Source organism: Balaenoptera borealis (assembly GCF_965194805.1).
Source record: "Balaenoptera borealis genome assembly, chromosome: 9".
NCBI lineage: Eukaryota > Metazoa > Chordata > Mammalia > Artiodactyla > Balaenopteridae > Balaenoptera > Balaenoptera borealis.
The window spans coordinates 95,901,406-95,921,912 of record NC_138873.1 but is presented as its reverse complement, the minus strand read 5'-3'; positions in this window follow the sequence as shown (position 1 = coordinate 95,921,912).

Sequence of the window (20,507 nt, the reverse complement as noted above, 5' to 3'; positions counted from 1 at the left end):
TTCTCATGCATGTTTTCAATGTAGGACGATGCCCTTGAACCTGGAGATTTGGGACCTATGGGATGGGTACCACGCCGTATTAATTTAAAGGGTCTGCGTTAGCTCACCCAACCTCACCAAACCTCTCAGCCCCAAGAGTGTCCACCCATATGTCTCAATCAGCTGTGGGTCTAGATATAGTCAATCCCGGTGGCATCACAGCCCCTGAACGAATTTTGTAAGAATTTCTCTCTCTTTCACTGTCTTTGTTTCACGGGTTTTGAAAAGTAATTGATTTTTATAATGGGGTTTGGCTGCTTTTCACTGCTGTGTTTATGCCGCTTTACACCCGCCTCACTCAGTTACAGAGAGATAGCAATACATAGGTTTGAAGATTCTTACTAGTCAGATATATTCTTGGGCGGTGCATAGGGGGTGTTGAGTCCAGTTCACTGAGCAAGGAGTAGGTCTTGTCTATTACATATTGGGTTTATGGAACGATATCTGAGCTAATTTGAAACCCTTGTTTTATGCATCACCCCACCTCACCTTTCCCGTTAAGCAGCCATAGTGTGTTTTCTAAACGTGTGACTCTGTTCTGTTTTGTAATTCAGTTCAAGGGTAGCGGTTTTTACATTCCCTCTATAAGTGATATCGCATGATAAGTGTCTTTTTCTGTGTGACTTATTTCACTTAGAATCGTCATAGCTAAATCCACTCATCATGCTGCTACTAGCCTTATGAAATTGATTTCATGGCTGAGTGATATTCCATTGTATATAAGGACCACATCTTCTTTATCCATTCTTCTCTTTCCTGGGATATTTAAGGTGTAACGAAGTGGAGGTTCTTGTCAACAGAGTAGCCCAAAACTTTGGGGCGCCTCTGTCTTGCTGATTTTTAGTTTTCCCAATTTATACGCCCATGAGTGGAAGTGCCCTATGCTCTCTAAGCTGAGTTTTTTAGATGTTTCAGGACACACCGTACACTTCTCCAGAGTGGCTGTTGGCAATTTACATCCCGCCCATCAGTGTAGCAAGGCTCCCATTTCTCCATGGCCTGTCCTGCATTTCTGGTTTTGACACTTTATTCAGCATGGCCCTTTTGACCGATGGGAAGCGAGACTTCTTTGTAGCGCTGATTTGCCTTTCCAGGTTGCTTGGTTGGCCAAAAAGGGCGTATGCGTTTTTTCCTGAATATATTCAGGAAAAAACGCATACGCCCTTTTTGGCCAAGGGCACCACTGTCGAGGTTTTGCCGCTTTTCCTGTGCTTTAAAGGCGATTCGAATCTACCTCCTGAAATCTGTTTCCTGCAATTCTGCCTTGCTTTCAAATCCTCTTCGTTGCCTTCCCTCAATATATTTGTGGACGAGAGTTATCATTTGTAAGTCTGCAGGTTTGTGAATTGCAGTGCCCCTGACCTCCATTATTCAACTCGCTTTCTTGGGAGCTGGCCGCAAAAGCGCAGGATTGCTTCAGGCCGTATTCTGGTTCCTGGCGGCAGGCTGAGCCTGTGGTTAATTCTTCTTCCTGATGGGAAAACAGAGTGACCTGTGCCTGTCCCAACACCTAGAGCTAGTCTCTCATTGGTTGCCCCTCTTCCCGTTCATCCTCAGGACAAATTGCAACCTGTACGGAACAGGAGGATAAAGGTGCTGATTCTCCAAGGAGAGAGATTGCTAGTAAAGCGGCTGGAATGGCGAGCCGGAGCACAAGGAGATGAGAAATGAGGTGCGTTTTAGAAACCTTTCCCGATCACACGGTGTGCCATCTTCGGGGTTTCTCATGCATGTTTTCAATGTAGGACGATGCCCTTGAACCTGGAGATTTGGGACCCATGGGATGGGTACCACGCCGTATTAATTTAAAGGGTCTGCGTTAGCTCACCCAACCTCACCAAACCTCTCAGCCCCAAGAGTGTCCACCCATATGTCTCAATCAGCTGTGGGTCTAGATATGGTCAATCCAGGTGGCATCACAGCCCCTGAACGAATTTTGTAAGAATTTCTCTCTCTTTCACTGTCTTTGTTTCACGGGTTTTGAAAAGTAATTGATTTTTATAATGGGGTTTGGCTGCTTCTCACTGCTGTGTTTATGCCGCTTTACACCCGCCTCACTCACTTACAGAGAGATAGCAATACATAGGTTTGAAAATTCTTACTAGTCAGATATATTCTTGGGCGGTGAATAGGGGGTGTTGAGTCCAGTTCACTGAGCAAGGAGTAGGTCTTGTCTATTACATATTGGGTTTATGGAACGATATCTGAGCTAATTTGAAACCCTTGTTTTATGCATCACCCCACCTCACCTTTCCCGTTAAGCAGCCATAGTGTGTTTTCTAAACGTGTGACTCTGTTCTGTTTTGTAATTCAGTTCAAGGGTAGCGGTTTTTACATTCCCTCTATAAGTGATATCTCATGATAAGTGTCTTTTTCTGTGTGACTTATTTCACTTAGAATCGTCATAGCTAAATCCACTCATCATGCTGCTACTAGCCTTATGACATTGATTTCATGGCTGAGTGATATTCCATTGTATATAAGGACCACATCTTCTTTATCCATTCTTCTCTTTCCTGGGATATTTAAGGTGTAACGAAGTGGAGGTTCTTGTCAACAGAGTAGCCCAAAACTTTGGGGTGCCTGTGTCTTGCTGATTTTTAGTTTTCCCAATTTATACACCCATGAGTGGAAGTGCCCTATGCTCTCTAAGCTGAGTTTTTTAGATGTTTCAGGACACACCGTACACTTCTCCAGAGTGGCTGTTGGCAATTTACATCCTGCCCGTCAGTGTAGCAAGGCTCCCATTTCTCCATGGCCTGTCCTGCATTTCTGGTTTTGACACTTTATTCAGCATGGCCCTTTTGACCGATGGGAAGCGAGACTTCTTTGTAGCGCTGATTTGCCTTTCCAGGTTGCTTGGTTGGCCAAAAAGGGCGTATGCGTTTTTTCCTGAATATATTCAGGAAAAAACGCATACGCCCTTTTTGGCCAAGGGCATCACTGTCGAGGTTTTGCCGCTTTTCCTGTGCTTTAAAGGCGATTCGAATGTACCTCCTGAAATCTGTTTCCTGCAATTCTGCCTTGCTTTCAAATCCTCTTCGTTGCCTTCCCTCAATATATTTGTGGACGAGAGTTATCATTTGTAAGTCTGCAGGTTTGTGAATTGCAGTGCCCCTGAGCTCCATTATTCAACTCGCTTTCTTGGGAGCTGGCCGCAAAAGCGCCGGATTGCTTCAGGCCGTATTCTGGTTCCTGGCGGCAGGCTGAGCCTGTGGTTAATTCTTCTTCCTGATGGGAAAACAGAGTGACCTGTGCCTGTCCCAACACCTAGAGCTAGTCTCTCATTGGTTGCCCCTCTTCCCGTTCATCCTCAGGACAAATTGCAACCTGTATGGAACAGGAGGATAAAGGTGCTGATTCTCCAAGGAGAGAGATTGCTAGTAAAGCGGCTGGAATGGCGAGCCGGAGCACAAGGAGATGAGAAATGAGGTGCGTTTTAGAAACCTTTCCCGATCACACGGTGTGCCATCTTCGGGGTTTCTCATGCATGTTTTCAATGTAGGACGATGCCCTTGAACCTGGAGATTTGGGACCCATGGGATGGGTACCACGCCGTATTAATTTAAAGGGTCTGCGTTAGCTCACCCAACCTCACCAAACCTCTCAGCCCCAAGAGTGTCCACCCATATGTCTCAATCAGCTGTGGGTCTAGATATGGTCAATCCAGGTGGCATCACAGCCCCTGAACGAATTTTGTAAGAATTTCTCTCTCTTTCACTGTCTTTGTTTCACGGGTTTTGAAAAGTAATTGATTTTTATAATGGGGTTTGGCTGCTTTTCACTGCTGTGTTTATGCCGCTTTACACCCACCTCACTCACTTACAGAGAGATAGCAATACATAGGTTTGAAGATTCTTACTAGTCAGATATATTCTTGGGCGGTGAATAGGGGGTGTTGAGTCCAGTTCACTGAGCAAGGAGTAGGTCTTGTCTATTACATATTGGGTTTATGGAACGATATCTGAGCTAATTTGAAACCCTTGTTTTATGCATCACCCCACCTCACCTTTCCCGTTAAGCAGCCATAGTGTGTTTTCTAAACGTGTGACTCTGTTCTGTTTTGTAATTCAGTTCAAGGGTAGCGGTTTTTACATTCCCTCTATAAGTGATATCTCATGATAAGTGTCTTTTTCTGTGTGACTTATTTCACTTAGAATCGTCATAGCTAAATCCACTCATCATGCTGCTACTAGCCTTATGACATTGATTTCATGGCTGAGTGATATTCCATTGTATATAAGGACCACATCTTCTTTATCCATTCTTCTCTTTCCTGGGATATTTAAGGTGTAACGAAGTGGAGGTTCTTGTCAACAGAGTAGCCCAAAACTTTGGGGTGCCTGTGTCTTGCTGATTTTTAGTTTTCCCAATTTATACGCCCATGAGTGGAAGTGCCCTATGCTCTCTAAGCTGAGTTTTTTAGATGTTTCAGGACACAGCGTACACTTCTCCAGAGTGGCTGTTGGCAATTTACATCCCGCCCATCAGTGTAGCAAGGCTCCCATTTCTCCATGGCCTGTCCTGCATTTCTGGTTTTGACACTTTTTTCAGCATGGCCCTTTTGACCGATGGGAAGCGAGACTTCTTTGTAGCGCTGATTTGCCTTTCCAGGTTGCTTGGTTGGCCAAAAAGGGCGTATGCGTTTTTTCCTGAATATATTCAGGAAAAAACGCATACGCCCTTTTTGGCCAAGGGCATCATGGTCGAGGTTTTGCCGCTTTTCCTGTGCTTTAAAGGCGATTCGAATCTACCTCCTGAAATCTGTTTCCTGCAATTCTGCCTTGCTTTCAAATCCTCTTCGTTGCCTTCCCTCAATATATTTGTGGACGAGAGTTATCATTTCTAAGTCTGCAGGTTTGTGAATTGCAGTGCCCCTGAGCTCCATTATTCAACTCGCTTTCTTGGGAGCTGGCCGCAAAAGCGCCGGATTGCTTCAGGCCGTATTCTGGTTCCTGGCGGCAGGCTGAGCCTGTGGTTAATTCTTCTTCCTGATGGGAAAACAGAGTGACCTGTGCCTGTCCCAACACCTAGAGCTAGTCTCTCATTGGTTGCCCCTCTTCCCGTTCATCCTCAGGACAAATTGCAACCTGTATGGAACAGGAGGATAAAGGTGCTGATTCTCCAAGGAGAGAGATTGCTAGTAAAGCGGCTGGAATGGCGAGCCGGAGCACAAGGAGATGAGAAATGAGGTGCGTTTTAGAAACCTTTCCCGATCACACGGTGTGCCATCTTCGGGGTTTCTCATGCATGTTTTCAATGTAGGACGATGCCCTTGAACCTGGAGATTTGGGACCCATGGGATGGGTACCACGCCGTATTAATTTAAAGGGTCTGCGTTAGCTCACCCAACCTCACCAAACCTCTCAGCCCCAAGAGTGTCCACCCATATGTCTCAATCAGCTGTGGGTCTAGATATGGTCAATCCAGGTGGCATCACAGCCCCTGAACGAATTTTGTAAGAATTTCTCTCTCTTTCACTGTCTTTGTTTCACGGGTTTTGAAAAGTAATTGATTTTTATAATGGGGTTTGGCTGCTTTTCACTGCTGTGTTTATGCCGCTTTACACCCACCTCACTCACTTACAGAGAGATAGCAATACATAGGTTTGAAGATTCTTACTAGTCAGATATATTCTTGGGCGGTGAATAGGGGGTGTTGAGTCCAGTTCACTGAGCAAGGAGTAGGTCTTGTCTATTACATATTGGGTTTATGGAACGATATCTGAGCTAATTTGAAACCCTTGTTTTATGCATCACCCCACCTCACCTTTCCCGTTAAGCAGCCATAGTGTGTTTTCTAAACGTGTGACTCTGTTCTGTTTTGTAATTCAGTTCAAGGGTAGCGGTTTTTACATTCCCTCTATAAGTGATATCTCATGATAAGTGTCTTTTTCTGTGTGACTTATTTCACTTAGAATCGTCATAGCTAAATCCACTCATCATGCTGCTACTAGCCTTATGACATTGATTTCATGGCTGAGTGATATTCCATTGTATATAAGGACCACATCTTCTTTATCCATTCTTCTCTTTCCTGGGATATTTAAGGTGTAACGAAGTGGAGGTTCTTGTCAACAGAGTAGCCCAAAACTTTGGGGTGCCTGTGTCTTGCTGATTTTTAGTTTTCCCAATTTATACGCCCATGAGTGGAAGTGCCCTATGCTCTCTAAGCTGAGTTTTTTAGATGTTTCAGGACACAGCGTACACTTCTCCAGAGTGGCTGTTGGCAATTTACATCCCGCCCATCAGTGTAGCAAGGCTCCCATTTCTCCATGGCCTGTCCTGCATTTCTGGTTTTGACACTTTTTTCAGCATGGCCCTTTTGACCGATGGGAAGCGAGACTTCTTTGTAGCGCTGATTTGCCTTTCCAGGTTGCTTGGTTGGCCAAAAAGGGCGTATGCGTTTTTTCCTGAATATATTCAGGAAAAAACGCATACGCCCTTTTTGGCCAAGGGCATCATGGTCGAGGTTTTGCCGCTTTTCCTGTGCTTTAAAGGCGATTCGAATCTACCTCCTGAAATCTGTTTCCTGCAATTCTGCCTTGCTTTCAAATCCTCTTCGTTGCCTTCCCTCAATATATTTGTGGACGAGAGTTATCATTTCTAAGTCTGCAGGTTTGTGAATTGCAGTGCCCCTGAGCTCCATTATTCAACTCGCTTTCTTGGGAGCTGGCCGCAAAAGCGCAGGATTGCTTCAGGCCGTATTCTGGTTCCTGGCGGCAGGCTGAGCCTGTGGTTAATTCTTCTTCCTGATGGGAAAACAGAGTGACCTGTGCCTGTCCCAACACCTAGAGCTAGTCTCTCATTGGTTGCCCCTCTTCCCGTTCATCCTCAGGACAAATTGCAACCTGTACGGAACAGGAGGATAAAGGTGCTGATTCTCCAAGGAGAGAGATTGCTAGTAAAGCGGCTGGAATGGCGAGCCGGAGCACAAGGAGATGAGAAATGAGGTGCGTTTTAGAAACCTTTCCCGATCACACGGTGTGCCATCTTCGGGGTTTCTCATGCATGTTTTCAATGTAGGACGATGCCCTTGAACCTGGAGATTTGGGACCCATGGGATGGGTACCACGCCGTATTAATTTAAAGGGTCTGCGTTAGCTCACCCAACCTCACCAAACCTCTCAGCCCCAAGAGTGTCCACCCATATGTCTCAATCAGCTGTGGGTCTAGATATGGTCAATCCAGGTGGCATCACAGCCCCTGAACGAATTTTGTAAGAATTTCTCTCTCTTTCACTGTCTTTGTTTCACGGGTTTTGAAAAGTAATTGATTTTTATAATGGGGTTTGGCTGCTTCTCACTGCTGTGTTTATGCCGCTTTACACCCGCCTCACTCACTTACAGAGAGATAGCAATACATAGGTTTGAAAATTCTTACTAGTCAGATATATTCTTGGGCGGTGAATAGGGGGTGTTGAGTCCAGTTCACTGAGCAAGGAGTAGGTCTTGTTTATTACATATTGGGTTTATGGAACGATATCTGAGCTAATTTGAAACCCTTGTTTTATGCATCACCCCACCTCACCTTTCCCGTTAAGCAGCCATAGTGTGTTTTCTAAACGTGTGACTCTGTTCTGTTTTGTAATTCAGTTCAAGGGTAGCGGTTTTTACATTCCCTCTATAAGTGATATCTCATGATAAGTGTCTTTTTCTGTGTGACTTATTTCACTTAGAATCGTCATAGCTAAATCCACTCATCATGCTGCTACTAGCCTTATGACATTGATTTCATGGCTGAGTGATATTCCATTGTATATAAGGACCACATCTTCTTTATCCATTCTTCTCTTTCCTGGGATATTTAAGGTGTAACGAAGTGGAGGTTCTTGTCAACAGAGTAGCCCAAAACTTTGGGGTGCCTGTGTCTTGCTGATTTTTAGTTTTCCCAATTTATACACCCATGAGTGGAAGTGCCCTATGCTCTCTAAGCTGAGTTTTTTAGATGTTTCAGGACACACCGTACACTTCTCCAGAGTGGCTGTTGGCAATTTACATCCTGCCCGTCAGTGTAGCAAGGCTCCCATTTCTCCATGGCCTGTCCTGCATTTCTGGTTTTGACACTTTATTCAGCATGGCCCTTTTGACCGATGGGAAGCGAGACTTCTTTGTAGCGCTGATTTGCCTTTCCAGGTTGCTTGGTTGGCCAAAAAGGGCGTATGCGTTTTTTCCTGAATATATTCAGGAAAAAACGCATACGCCCTTTTTGGCCAAGGGCATCACTGTCGAGGTTTTGCCGCTTTTCCTGTGCTTTAAAGGCGATTCGAATGTACCTCCTGAAATCTGTTTCCTGCAATTCTGCCTTGCTTTCAAATCCTCTTCGTTGCCTTCCCTCAATATATTTGTGGACGAGAGTTATCATTTGTAAGTCTGCAGGTTTGTGAATTGCAGTGCCCCTGAGCTCCATTATTCAACTCGCTTTCTTGGGAGCTGGCCGCAAAAGCGCCGGATTGCTTCAGGCCGTATTCTGGTTCCTGGCGGCAGGCTGAGCCTGTGGTTAATTCTTCTTCCTGATGGGAAAACAGAGTGACCTGTGCCTGTCCCAACACCTAGAGCTAGTCTCTCATTGGTTGCCCCTCTTCCCGTTCATCCTCAGGACAAATTGCAACCTGTATGGAACAGGAGGATAAAGGTGCTGATTCTCCAAGGAGAGAGATTGCTAGTAAAGCGGCTGGAATGGCGAGCCGGAGCACAAGGAGATGAGAAATGAGGTGCGTTTTAGAAACCTTTCCCGATCACACGGTGTGCCATCTTCGGGGTTTCTCATGCATGTTTTCAATGTAGGACGATGCCCTTGAACCTGGAGATTTGGGACCCATGGGATGGGTACCACGCCGTATTAATTTAAAGGGTCTGCGTTAGCTCACCCAACCTCACCAAACCTCTCAGCCCCAAGAGTGTCCACCCATATGTCTCAATCAGCTGTGGGTCTAGATATGGTCAATCCAGGTGGCATCACAGCCCCTGAACGAATTTTGTAAGAATTTCTCTCTCTTTCACTGTCTTTGATTCACGGGTTTTGAAAAGTAATTGATTTTTATAATGGGGTTTGGCTGCTTTTCACTGCTGTGTTTATGCCGCTTTACACCCACCTCACTCACTTACAGAGAGATAGCAATACATAGGTTTGAAGATTCTTACTAGTCAGATATATTCTTGGGCGGTGAATAGGGGGTGTTGAGTCCAGTTCACTGAGCAAGGAGTAGGTCTTGTCTATTACATATTGGGTTTATGGAACGATACCTGAGCTAATTTGAAACCCTTGTTTTATGCATCACCCCACCTCACCTTTCCCGTTAAGCAGCCATAGTCTGTTTTCTAAACGTGTGATTCTGTTCTGTTTTGTAATTCAGTTCAAGGGTAGCGGTTTTTACATTCCCTCTATAAGTGATATGTCATGATAAGTGTCTTTTTCTGTGTGACTTATTTCACTTAGAATCGTCATAGCTAAATCCACTCATCATGCTGCTACTAGCCTTATGACATTGATTTCATGGCTGAGTGATATTCCATTGTATATAAGGACCACATCTTCTTTATCCATTCTTCTCTTTCCTGGGATATTTAAGGTGTAACGAAGTGGAGGTTCTTGTCAACAGAGTAGCCCAAAACTTTGGGGTGCCTGTGTCTTGCTGATTTTTAGTTTTCCCAATTTATACGCCCATGAGTGGAAGTGCCCTATGCTCTCTAAGCTGAGTTTTTTAGATGTTTCAGGACACACCGTACACTTCTCCAGAGTGGCTGTTGGCAATTTACATCCCGCCCATCAGCGTAGCAAGGCTCCCATTTCTCCATGGCCTGTCCTGCATTTCTGGTTTTGACACTTTATTCAGCATGGCCCTTTTGACCGATGGGAAGCGAGACTTCTTTGTAGCGCTGATTTGCCTTTCCAGGTTGCTTGGTTGGCCAAAAAGGGCGTATGCGTTTTTTCCTGAATATATTCAGGAAAAAACGCATACGCCCTTTTTGGCCAAGGGCATCATTGTCGAGGTTTTGCCGCTTTTCCTGTGCTTTAAAGGCGATTCGAATCTACCTCCTGAAATCTGTTTCCTGCAATTCTGCCTTGCTTTCAAATCCTCTTCGTTGCCTTCCCTCAATATATTTGTGGACGAGAGTTATCATTTCTAAGTCTGCAGGTTTGTGAATTGCAGTGCCCCTGAGCTCCATTATTCAACTCGCTTTCTTGGGAGCTGGCCGCAAAAGCGCAGGATTGCTTCAGGCCGTATTCTGGTTCCTGGCGGCAGGCTGAGCCTGTGGTTAATTCTTCTTCCTGATGGGAAAACAGAGTGATCTGTGCCTGTCCCAACACCTAGAGCTAGTCTCTCATTGGTTCCCCCTCTTCCCGTTCATCCTCAGGACAAATTGCAACCTGTATGGAACAGGAGGATAAAGGTGCTGATTCTCCAAGGAGAGAGATTGCTAGTAAAGCGGCTGGAATGGCGAACCGGAGCACAAGGAGATGAGAAATGAGGTGCGTTTTAGAAACCTTTCCCCATCACACGGTGTGCCATCTTCGGGGTTTCTCATGCATGTTTTCAATGTAGGACGATGCCCTTGAACCTGGAGATTTGGGACCTATGGGATGGGTACCACGCCGTATTAATTTAAAGGGTCTGCGTTAGCTCACCCAACCTCACCAAACCTCTCAGCCCCAAGAGTGTCCACCCATATGTCTCAATCAGCTGTGGGTCTAGATATAGTCAATCCCGGTGGCATCACAGCCCCTGAACGAATTTTGTAAGAATTTCTCTCTCTTTCACTGTCTTTGTTTCACGGGTTTTGAAAAGTAATTGATTTTTATAATGGGGTTTGGCTGCTTTTCACTGCTGTGTTTATGCCGCTTTACACCCGCCTCACTCACTTACAGAGAGATAGCAATACATAGGTTTGAAGATTCTTACTAGTCAGATATATTCTTGGGCGGTGAATCGGGGGTGTTGAGTCCAGTTCACTGAGCAAGGAGTAGGTCTTGTCTATTACATATTGGGTTTATGGAACGATATCTGAGCTAATTTGAAACCCTTGTTTTATGCATCACCCCACCTCACCTTTCCCGTTAAGCAGCCATAGTGTGTTTTCTAAACGTGTGACTCTGTTCTGTTTTGTAATTCAGTTCAAGGGTAGCGGTTTTTACATTCCCTCTATAAGTGATATCGCATGATAAGTGTCTTTTTCTGTGTGACTTATTTCACTTAGAATCGTCATAGCTAAATCCACTCATCATGCTGCTACTAGCCTTATGACATTGATTTCATGGCTGAGTGATATTCCATTGTATATAAGGACCACATCTTCTTTATCCATTCTTCTCTTTCCTGGGATATTTAAGGTGTAACGAAGTGGAGGTTCTTGTCAACAGAGTAGCCCAAAACTTTGGGGTGCCTCTGTCTTGCTGATTTTTAGTTTTCCCAATTTATACGCCCATGAGTGGAAGTGCCCTATGCTCTCTAAGCTGAGTTTTTTAGATGTTTCAGGACACACCGTACACTTCTCCAGAGTGGCTGTTGGCAATTTACATCCCGCCCATCAGTGTAGCAAGGCTCCCATTTCTCCATGGCCTGTCCTGCATTTCTGGTTTTGACACTTTATTCAGCATGACCCTTTTGACCGATGGGAAGCGAGACTTCTTTGTAGCGCTGATTTGCCTTTCCAGGTTGCTTGGTTGGCCAAAAAGGGCGTATGCGTTATTTCCTGAATATATTCAGGAAAAAACGCATACGCCCTTTTTGGCGAAGTGCATCACTGTCGAGGTTTTGCCGCTTTTCCTGTGCTTTAAAGGCGATTCGAATCTACCTCCTGAAATCTGTTTCCTGCAATTCTGCCTTGCTTTCAAATCCTCTTCGTTGCCTTCCCTCAATATATTTGTGGACGAGAGTTATCATTTGTAAGTCTGCAGGTTTGTGAATTGCAGTGCCCCTGAGCTCCATTATTCAACTCGCTTTCTTGGGAGCTGGCCGCAAAAGCGCAGGATTGCTTCAGGCCGTATTCTGGTTCCTGGCGGCAGGCTGAGCCTGTGGTTAATTCTTCTTCCTGATGGGAAAATAGAGTGACCTGTGCCTGTCCCAACACCTAGAGCTAGTCTCTCATTGGTTCCCCCTCTTCCCGTTCATCCTCAGGACAATTTGCAACCTGTTCGGAACAGGAGGATAAAGGTGCTGATTCTCCAAGGAGAGAGATTGCTAGTAAAGCGGCTGGAATGGCGAACCGGAGCACAAGGAGATGAGAAATGAGGTGCGTTTTAGAAACCTTTCCCCATCACACGGTGTGCCATCTTCGGGGTTTCTCATGCATGTTTTCATTGTAGGACGATGCCCTTGAACCTGGAGATTTGGGACCTATGGGATGGGTACCACGCCGTATTAATTTAAAGGGTCTGCGTTAGCTCACCCAACCTCACCAAACCTCTCAGCCCCAAGAGTGTCCACCCATATGTCTCAATCAGCTGTGGGTCTAGATATAGTCAATCCCGGTGGCATCACAGCCCCTGAACGAATTTTGTAAGAATTTCTCTCTCTTTCACTGTCTTTGTTTCACGGGTTTTGAAAAGTAATTGATTTTTATAATGGGGTTTGGCTGCTTTTCACTGCTGTGTTTATGCCGCTTTACACCCGCCTCACTCACTTACAGAGACATAGCAATACATAGGTTTGAAGATTCTTACTAGTCAGATATATTCTTGGGCGGTGCATAGGAGGTGTTGAGTCCAGTTCACTGAGCAAGGAGTAGGTCTTGTCTATTACATATTGGGTTTATGGAACGATATCTGAGCTAATTTGAAACCCTTGTTTTATGCATCACCCCACCTCACCTTTCCCGTTAAGCAGCCATAGTGTGTTTTCTAAACGTGTGACTCTGTTCTGTTTTGTAATTCAGTTCAAGGGTAGCGGTTTTTACATTCCCTCTATAAGTGATATCGCATGATAAGTGTCTTTTTCTGTGTGACTTATTTCACTTAGAATCGTCATAGCTAAATCCACTCATCATGCTGCTACTAGCCTTATGACATTGATTTCATGGCTGAGTGATATTCCATTGTATATAAGGACCACATCTTCTTTATCCATTCTTCTCTTTCCTGGGATATTTAAGGTGTAACGAAGTGGAGGTTCTTGTCAACAGAGTAGCCCAAAACTTTGGGGCGCCTCTGTCTTGCTGATTTTTAGTTTTCCCAATTTATACGCCCATGAGTGGAAGTGCCCAAGCTCTCTAAGCTGAGTTTTTTAGATGTTTCAGGACACAGCGTACACTTCTCCAGAGTGGCTGTTGGCAATTTACATCCCGCCCATCAGTGTAGCAAGGCTCCCATTTCTCCATGGCCTGTCCTGCATTTCTGGTTTTGACACTTTATTCAGCATGGCCCTTTTGACCGATGGGAAGCGAGACTTCTTTGTAGCGCTGATTTGCCTTTCCAGGTTGCTTGGTTGGCCAAAAAGGGCGTATGCGTTTTTTCCTGAATATATTCAGGAAAAAACGCATACGCCCTTTTTGGCCAAGGGCACCACTGTCGAGGTTTTGCCGCTTTTCCTGTGCTTTAAAGGCGATTCGAATCTACCTCCTGAAATCTGTTTCCTGCAATTCTGCCTTGCTTTCAAATCCTCTTCGTTGCCTTCCCTCAATATATTTGTGGACGAGAGTTATCATTTGTAAGTCTGCAGGTTTGTGAATTGCAGTGCCCCTGAGCTCCATTATTCAACTCGCTTTCTTGGGAGCTGGCCGCAAAAGCGCAGGATTGCTTCAGGCCGTATTCTGGTTCCTGGCGGCAGGCTGAGCCTGTGGTTAATTCTTCTTCCTGATGGGAAAACAGAGTGACCTGTGCCTGTCCCAACACCTAGAGCTAGTCTCTCATTGGTTGCCCCTCTTCCCGTTCATCCTCAGGACAAATTGCAACCTGTACGGAACAGGAGGATAAAGGTGCTGATTCTCCAAGGAGAGAGATTGCTAGTAAAGCGGCTGGAATGGCGAGCCGGAGCACAAGGAGATGAGAAATGAGGTGCGTTTTAGAAACCTTTCCCGATCACACGGTGTGCCATCTTCGGGGTTTCTCATGCATGTTTTCAATGTAGGACGATGCCCTTGAACCTGGAGATTTGGGACCCATGGGATGGGTACCACGCCGTATTAATTTAAAGGGTCTGCGTTAGCTCACCCAACCTCACCAAACCTCTCAGCCCCAAGAGTGTCCACCCATATGTCTCAATCAGCTGTGGGTCTAGATATGGTCAATCCAGGTGGCATCACAGCCCCTGAACGAATTTTGTAAGAATTTCTCTCTCTTTCACTGTCTTTGTTTCACGGGTTTTGAAAAGTAATTGATTTTTATAATGGGGTTTGGCTGCTTCTCACTGCTGTGTTTATGCCGCTTTACACCCGCCTCACTCACTTACAGAGAGATAGCAATACATAGGTTTGAAAATTCTTACTAGTCAGATATATTCTTGGGCGGTGAATAGGGGGTGTTGAGTCCAGTTCACTGAGCAAGGAGTAGGTCTTGTTTATTACATATTGGGTTTATGGAACGATATCTGAGCTAATTTGAAACCCTTGTTTTATGCATCACCCCACCTCACCTTTCCCGTTAAGCAGCCATAGTGTGTTTTCTAAACGTGTGACTCTGTTCTGTTTTGTAATTCAGTTCAAGGGTAGCGGTTTTTACATTCCCTCTATAAGTGATATCTCATGATAAGTGTCTTTTTCTGTGTGACTTATTTCACTTAGAATCGTCATAGCTAAATCCACTCATCATGCTGCTACTAGCCTTATGACATTGATTTCATGGCTGAGTGATATTCCATTGTATATAAGGACCACATCTTCTTTATCCATTCTTCTCTTTCCTGGGATATTTAAGGTGTAACGAAGTGGAGGTTCTTGTCAACAGAGTAGCCCAAAACTTTGGGGTGCCTGTGTCTTGCTGATTTTTAGTTTTCCCAATTTATACACCCATGAGTGGAAGTGCCCTATGCTCTCTAAGCTGAGTTTTTTAGATGTTTCAGGACACACCGTACACTTCTCCAGAGTGGCTGTTGGCAATTTACATCCTGCCCGTCAGTGTAGCAAGGCTCCCATTTCTCCATGGCCTGTCCTGCATTTCTGGTTTTGACACTTTATTCAGCATGGCCCTTTTGACCGATGGGAAGCGAGACTTCTTTGTAGCGCTGATTTGCCTTTCCAGGTTGCTTGGTTGGCCAAAAAGGGCGTATGCGTTTTTTCCTGAATATATTCAGGAAAAAACGCATACGCCCTTTTTGGCCAAGGGCATCACTGTCGAGGTTTTGCCGCTTTTCCTGTGCTTTAAAGGCGATTCGAATGTACCTCCTGAAATCTGTTTCCTGCAATTCTGCCTTGCTTTCAAATCCTCTTCGTTGCCTTCCCTCAATATATTTGTGGACGAGAGTTATCATTTGTAAGTCTGCAGGTTTGTGAATTGCAGTGCCCCTGAGCTCCATTATTCAACTCGCTTTCTTGGGAGCTGGCCGCAAAAGCGCCGGATTGCTTCAGGCCGTATTCTGGTTCCTGGCGGCAGGCTGAGCCTGTGGTTAATTCTTCTTCCTGATGGGAAAACAGAGTGACCTGTGCCTGTCCCAACACCTAGAGCTAGTCTCTCATTGGTTGCCCCTCTTCCCGTTCATCCTCAGGACAAATTGCAACCTGTATGGAACAGGAGGATAAAGGTGCTGATTCTCCAAGGAGAGAGATTGCTAGTAAAGCGGCTGGAATGGCGAGCCGGAGCACAAGGAGATGAGAAATGAGGTGCGTTTTAGAAACCTTTCCCGATCACACGGTGTGCCATCTTCGGGGTTTCTCATGCATGTTTTCAATGTAGGACGATGCCCTTGAACCTGGAGATTTGGGACCCATGGGATGGGTACCACGCCGTATTAATTTAAAGGGTCTGCGTTAGCTCACCCAACCTCACCAAACCTCTCAGCCCCAAGAGTGTCCACCCATATGTCTCAATCAGCTGTGGGTCTAGATATGGTCAATCCAGGTGGCATCACAGCCCCTGAACGAATTTTGTAAGAATTTCTCTCTCTTTCACTGTCTTTGTTTCACGGGTTTTGAAAAGTAATTGATTTTTATAATGGGGTTTGGCTGCTTTTCACTGCTGTGTTTATGCCGCTTTACACCCACCTCACTCACTTACAGAGAGATAGCAATACATAGGTTTGAAGATTCTTACTAGTCAGATATATTCTTGGGCGGTGAATAGGGGGTGTTGAGTCCAGTTCACTGAGCAAGGAGTAGGTCTTGTCTATTACATATTGGGTTTATGGAACGATATCTGAGCTAATTTGAAACCCTTGTTTTATGCATCACCCCACCTCACCTTTCCCGTTAAGCAGCCATAGTGTGTTTTCTAAACGTGTGACTCTGTTCTGTTTTGTAATTCAGTTCAAGGGTAGCGGTTTTTACATTCCCTCTATAAGTGATATCTCATGATAAGTGTCTTTTTCTGTGTGACTTATTTCACTTAGAATCGTCATAGCTAAATCCACTCATCATGCTGCTACTAGCCTTATGACATTGATTTCATGGCTGAGTGATATTCCATTGTATATAAGGACCACATCTTCTTTATCCATTCTTCTCTTTCCTGGGATATTTAAGGTGTAACGAAGTGGAGGTTCTTGTCAACAGAGTAGCCCAAAACTTTGGGGTGCCTGTGTCTTGCTGATTTTTAGTTTTCCCAATTTATACGCCCATGAGTGGAAGTGCCCTATGCTCTCTAAGCTGAGTTTTTTAGATGTTTCAGGACACAGCGTACACTTCTCCAGAGTGGCTGTTGGCAATTTACATCCCGCCCATCAGTGTAGCAAGGCTCCCATTTCTCCATGGCCTGTCCTGCATTTCTGGTTTTGACACTTTTTTCAGCATGGCCCTTTTGACCGATGGGAAGCGAGACTTCTTTGTAGCGCTGATTTGCCTTTCCAGGTTGCTTGGTTGGCCAAAAAGGGCGTATGCGTTTTTTCCTGAATATATTCAGGAAAAAACGCATACGCCCTTTTTGGCCAAGGGCATCATGGTCGAGGTTTTGCCGCTTTTCCTGTGCTTTAAAGGCGATTCGAATCTACCTCCTGAAATCTGTTTCCTGCAATTCTGCCTTGCTTTCAAATCCTCTTCGTTGCCTTCCCTCAATATATTTGTGGACGAGAGTTATCATTTCTAAGTCTGCAGGTTTGTGAATTGCAGTGCCCCTGAGCTCCATTATTCAACTCGCTTTCTTGGGAGCTGGCCGCAAAAGCGCAGGATTGCTTCAGGCCGTATTGTGGTTCCTGGCGGCAGGCTGAGCCTGTGGTTAATTCTTCTTCCTGATGGGAAAACAGAGTGACCTGTGCCTGTCCCAACACCTAGAGCTAGTCTCTCATTGGTTGCCCCTCTTCCCGTTCATCCTCAGGACAAATTGCAACCTGTACGGAACAGGAGGATAAAGGTGCTGATTCTCCAAGGAGAGAGATTGCTAGTAAAGCGGCTGGAATGGCGAGCCGGAGCACAAGGAGATGAGAAATGAGGTGCGTTTTAGAAACCTTTCCCGATCACACGGTGTGCCATCTTCGGGGTTTCTCATGCATGTTTTCAATGTAGGACGATGCCCTTGAACCTGGAGATTTGGGACCCATGGGATGGGTACCACGCCGTATTAATTTAAAGGGTCTGCGTTAGCTCACCCAACCTCACCAAACCTCTCAGCCCCAAGAGTGTCCACCCATATGTCTCAATCAGCTGTGGGTCTAGATATGGTCAATCCAGGTGGCATCACAGCCCCTGAACGAATTTTGTAAGAATTTCTCTCTCTTTCACTGTCTTTGTTTCACGGGTTTTGAAAAGTAATTGATTTTTATAATGGGGTTTGGCTGCTTTTCACTGCTGTGTTTATGCCGCTTTACACCCACTTGACTCACTTACAGAGAGATATCAATACATAGGTTTGAAGATTCTTACTAGTCTGATATATTCCTGGGCGGTGAATAGGGGGTGTTGAGTCCAGTTCACTGAGCAAGGAGTAGGTCTTGTCTATTACATATTGGGTTTATGGAACGATACCTGAGCTAATTTGAAACCCTTGTTTTATGCATCACCCCACCTCACCTTTCCCGTTAAGCAGCCATAGTCTGTTTTCTAAACGTGTGATTCTGTTCTGTTTTGTAATTCAGTTCAAGGGTAGCGGTTTTTACATTCCCTCTATAAGTGATATGTCATGATAAGTGTCTTTTTCTGTGTGACTTATTTCACTTAGAATCGTCATAGCTAAATCCACTCATCATGCTGCTACTAGCCTTATGACATTGATTTCATGGCTGAGTGATATTCCATTGTATATAAGGACCACATCTTCTTTATCCATTCTTCTCTTTCCTGGGATATTTAAGGTGTAACGAAGTGGAGGTTCTTGTCAACAGAGTAGCCCAAAACTTTGGGGTGCCTGTGTCTTGCTGATTTTTAGTTTTCCCAATTTATACGCCCATGAGTGGAAGTGCCCTATGCTCTCTAAGCTGAGTTTTTTAGATGTTTCAGGACACACCGTACACTTCTCCAGAGTGGCTGTTGGCAATTTACATCCCGCCCATCAGCGTAGCAAGGCTCCCATTTCTCCATGGCCTGTCCTGCATTTCTGGTTTTGACACTTTATTCAGCATGGCCCTTTTGACCGATGGGAAGCGAGACTTCTTTGTAGCGCTGATTTGCCTTTCCAGGTTGCTTGGTTGGCCAAAAAGGGCGTATGCGTTTTTTCCTGAATATATTCAGGAAAAAACGCATACGCCCTTTTTGGCCAAGGGCATCATTGTCGAGGTTTTGCCGCTTTTCCTGTGCTTTAAAGGCGATTCGAATCTACCTCCTGAAATCTGTTTCCTGCAATTCTGCCTTGCTTTCAAATCCTCTTCGTTGCCTTCCCTCAATATATTTGTGGACGAGAGTTATCATTTCTAAGTCTGCAGGTTTGTGAATTGCAGTGCCCCTGAGCTCCATTATTCAACTCGCTTTCTTGGGAGCTGGCCGCAAAAGCGCAGGATTGCTTCAGGCCGTATTCTGGTTCCTGGCGGCAGGCTGAGCCTGTGGTTAATTCTTCTTCCTGATGGGAAAACAGAGTGATCTGTGCCTGTCCCAACACCTAGAGCTAGTCTCTCATTGGTTCCCCCTCTTCCCGTTCATCCTCAGGACAAATTGCAACCTGTATGGAACAGGAGGATAAAGGTGCTGATTCTCCAAGGAGAGAGATTGCTAGTAAAGCGGCTGGAATGGCGAACCGGAGCACAAGGAGATGAGAAATGAGGTGCGTTTTAGAAACCTTTCCCCATCACACGGTGTGCCATCTTCGGGGTTTCTCATGCATGTTTTCAATGTAGGACGATGCCCTTGAACCTGGAGATTTGGGACCTATGGGATGGGTACCACGCCGTATTAATTTAAAGGGTCTGCGTTAGCTCACCCAACCTCACCAAACCTCTCAGCCCCAAGAGTGTCCACCCATATGTCTCAATCAGCTGTGGGTCTAGATATAGTCAATCCCGGTGGCATCACAGCCCCTGAACGAATTTTGTAAGAATTTCTCTCTCTTTCACTGTCTTTGTTTCACGGGTTTTGAAAAGTAATTGATTTTTATAATGGGGTTTGGCTGCTTTTCACTGCTGTGTTTATGCCGCTTTACACCCGCCTCACTCACTTACAGAGAGATAGCAATACATAGGTTTGAAGATTCTTACTAGTCAGATATATTCTTGGGCGGTGAATCGGGGGTGTTGAGTCCAGTTCACTGAGCAAGGAGTAGGTCTTGTCTATTACATATTGGGTTTATGGAACGATATCTGAGCTAATTTGAAACCCTTGTTTTATGCATCACCCCACCTCACCTTTCCCGTTAAGCAGCCATAGTGTGTTTTCTAAACGTGTGACTCTGTTCTGTTTTGTAATTCAGTTCAAGGGTAGCGGTTTTTACATTCCCTCTATAAGTGATATCGCATGATAAGTGTCTTTTTCTGTGTGACTTATTTCACTTAGAATCGTCATAGCTAAATCCACTCATCATGCTGCTACTAGCCTTATGACATTGATTTCATGGCTGAGTGATATTCCATTGTATATAAGGACCACATCTTCTTTATCCATTCTTCTCTTTCCTGGGATATTTAAGGTGTAACGAAGTGGAGGTTCTTGTCAACAGAGTAGCCCAAAACTTTGGGGTGCCTCTGTCTTGCTGATTTTTAGTTTTCCCAATTTATACGCCCATGAGTGGAAGTGCCCTATGCTCTCTAAGCTGAGTTTTTTAGATGTTTCAGGACACACCGTACACTTCTCCAGAGTGGCTGTTGGCAATTTACATCCCGCCCATCAGTGTAGCAAGGCTCCCATTTCTCCATGGCCTGTCCTGCATTTCTGGTTTTGACACTTTATTCAGCATGGCCCTTTTGACCGATGGGAAGCGAGACTTCTTTGTAGCGCTGATTTGCCTTTCCAGGTTGCTTGGTTGGCC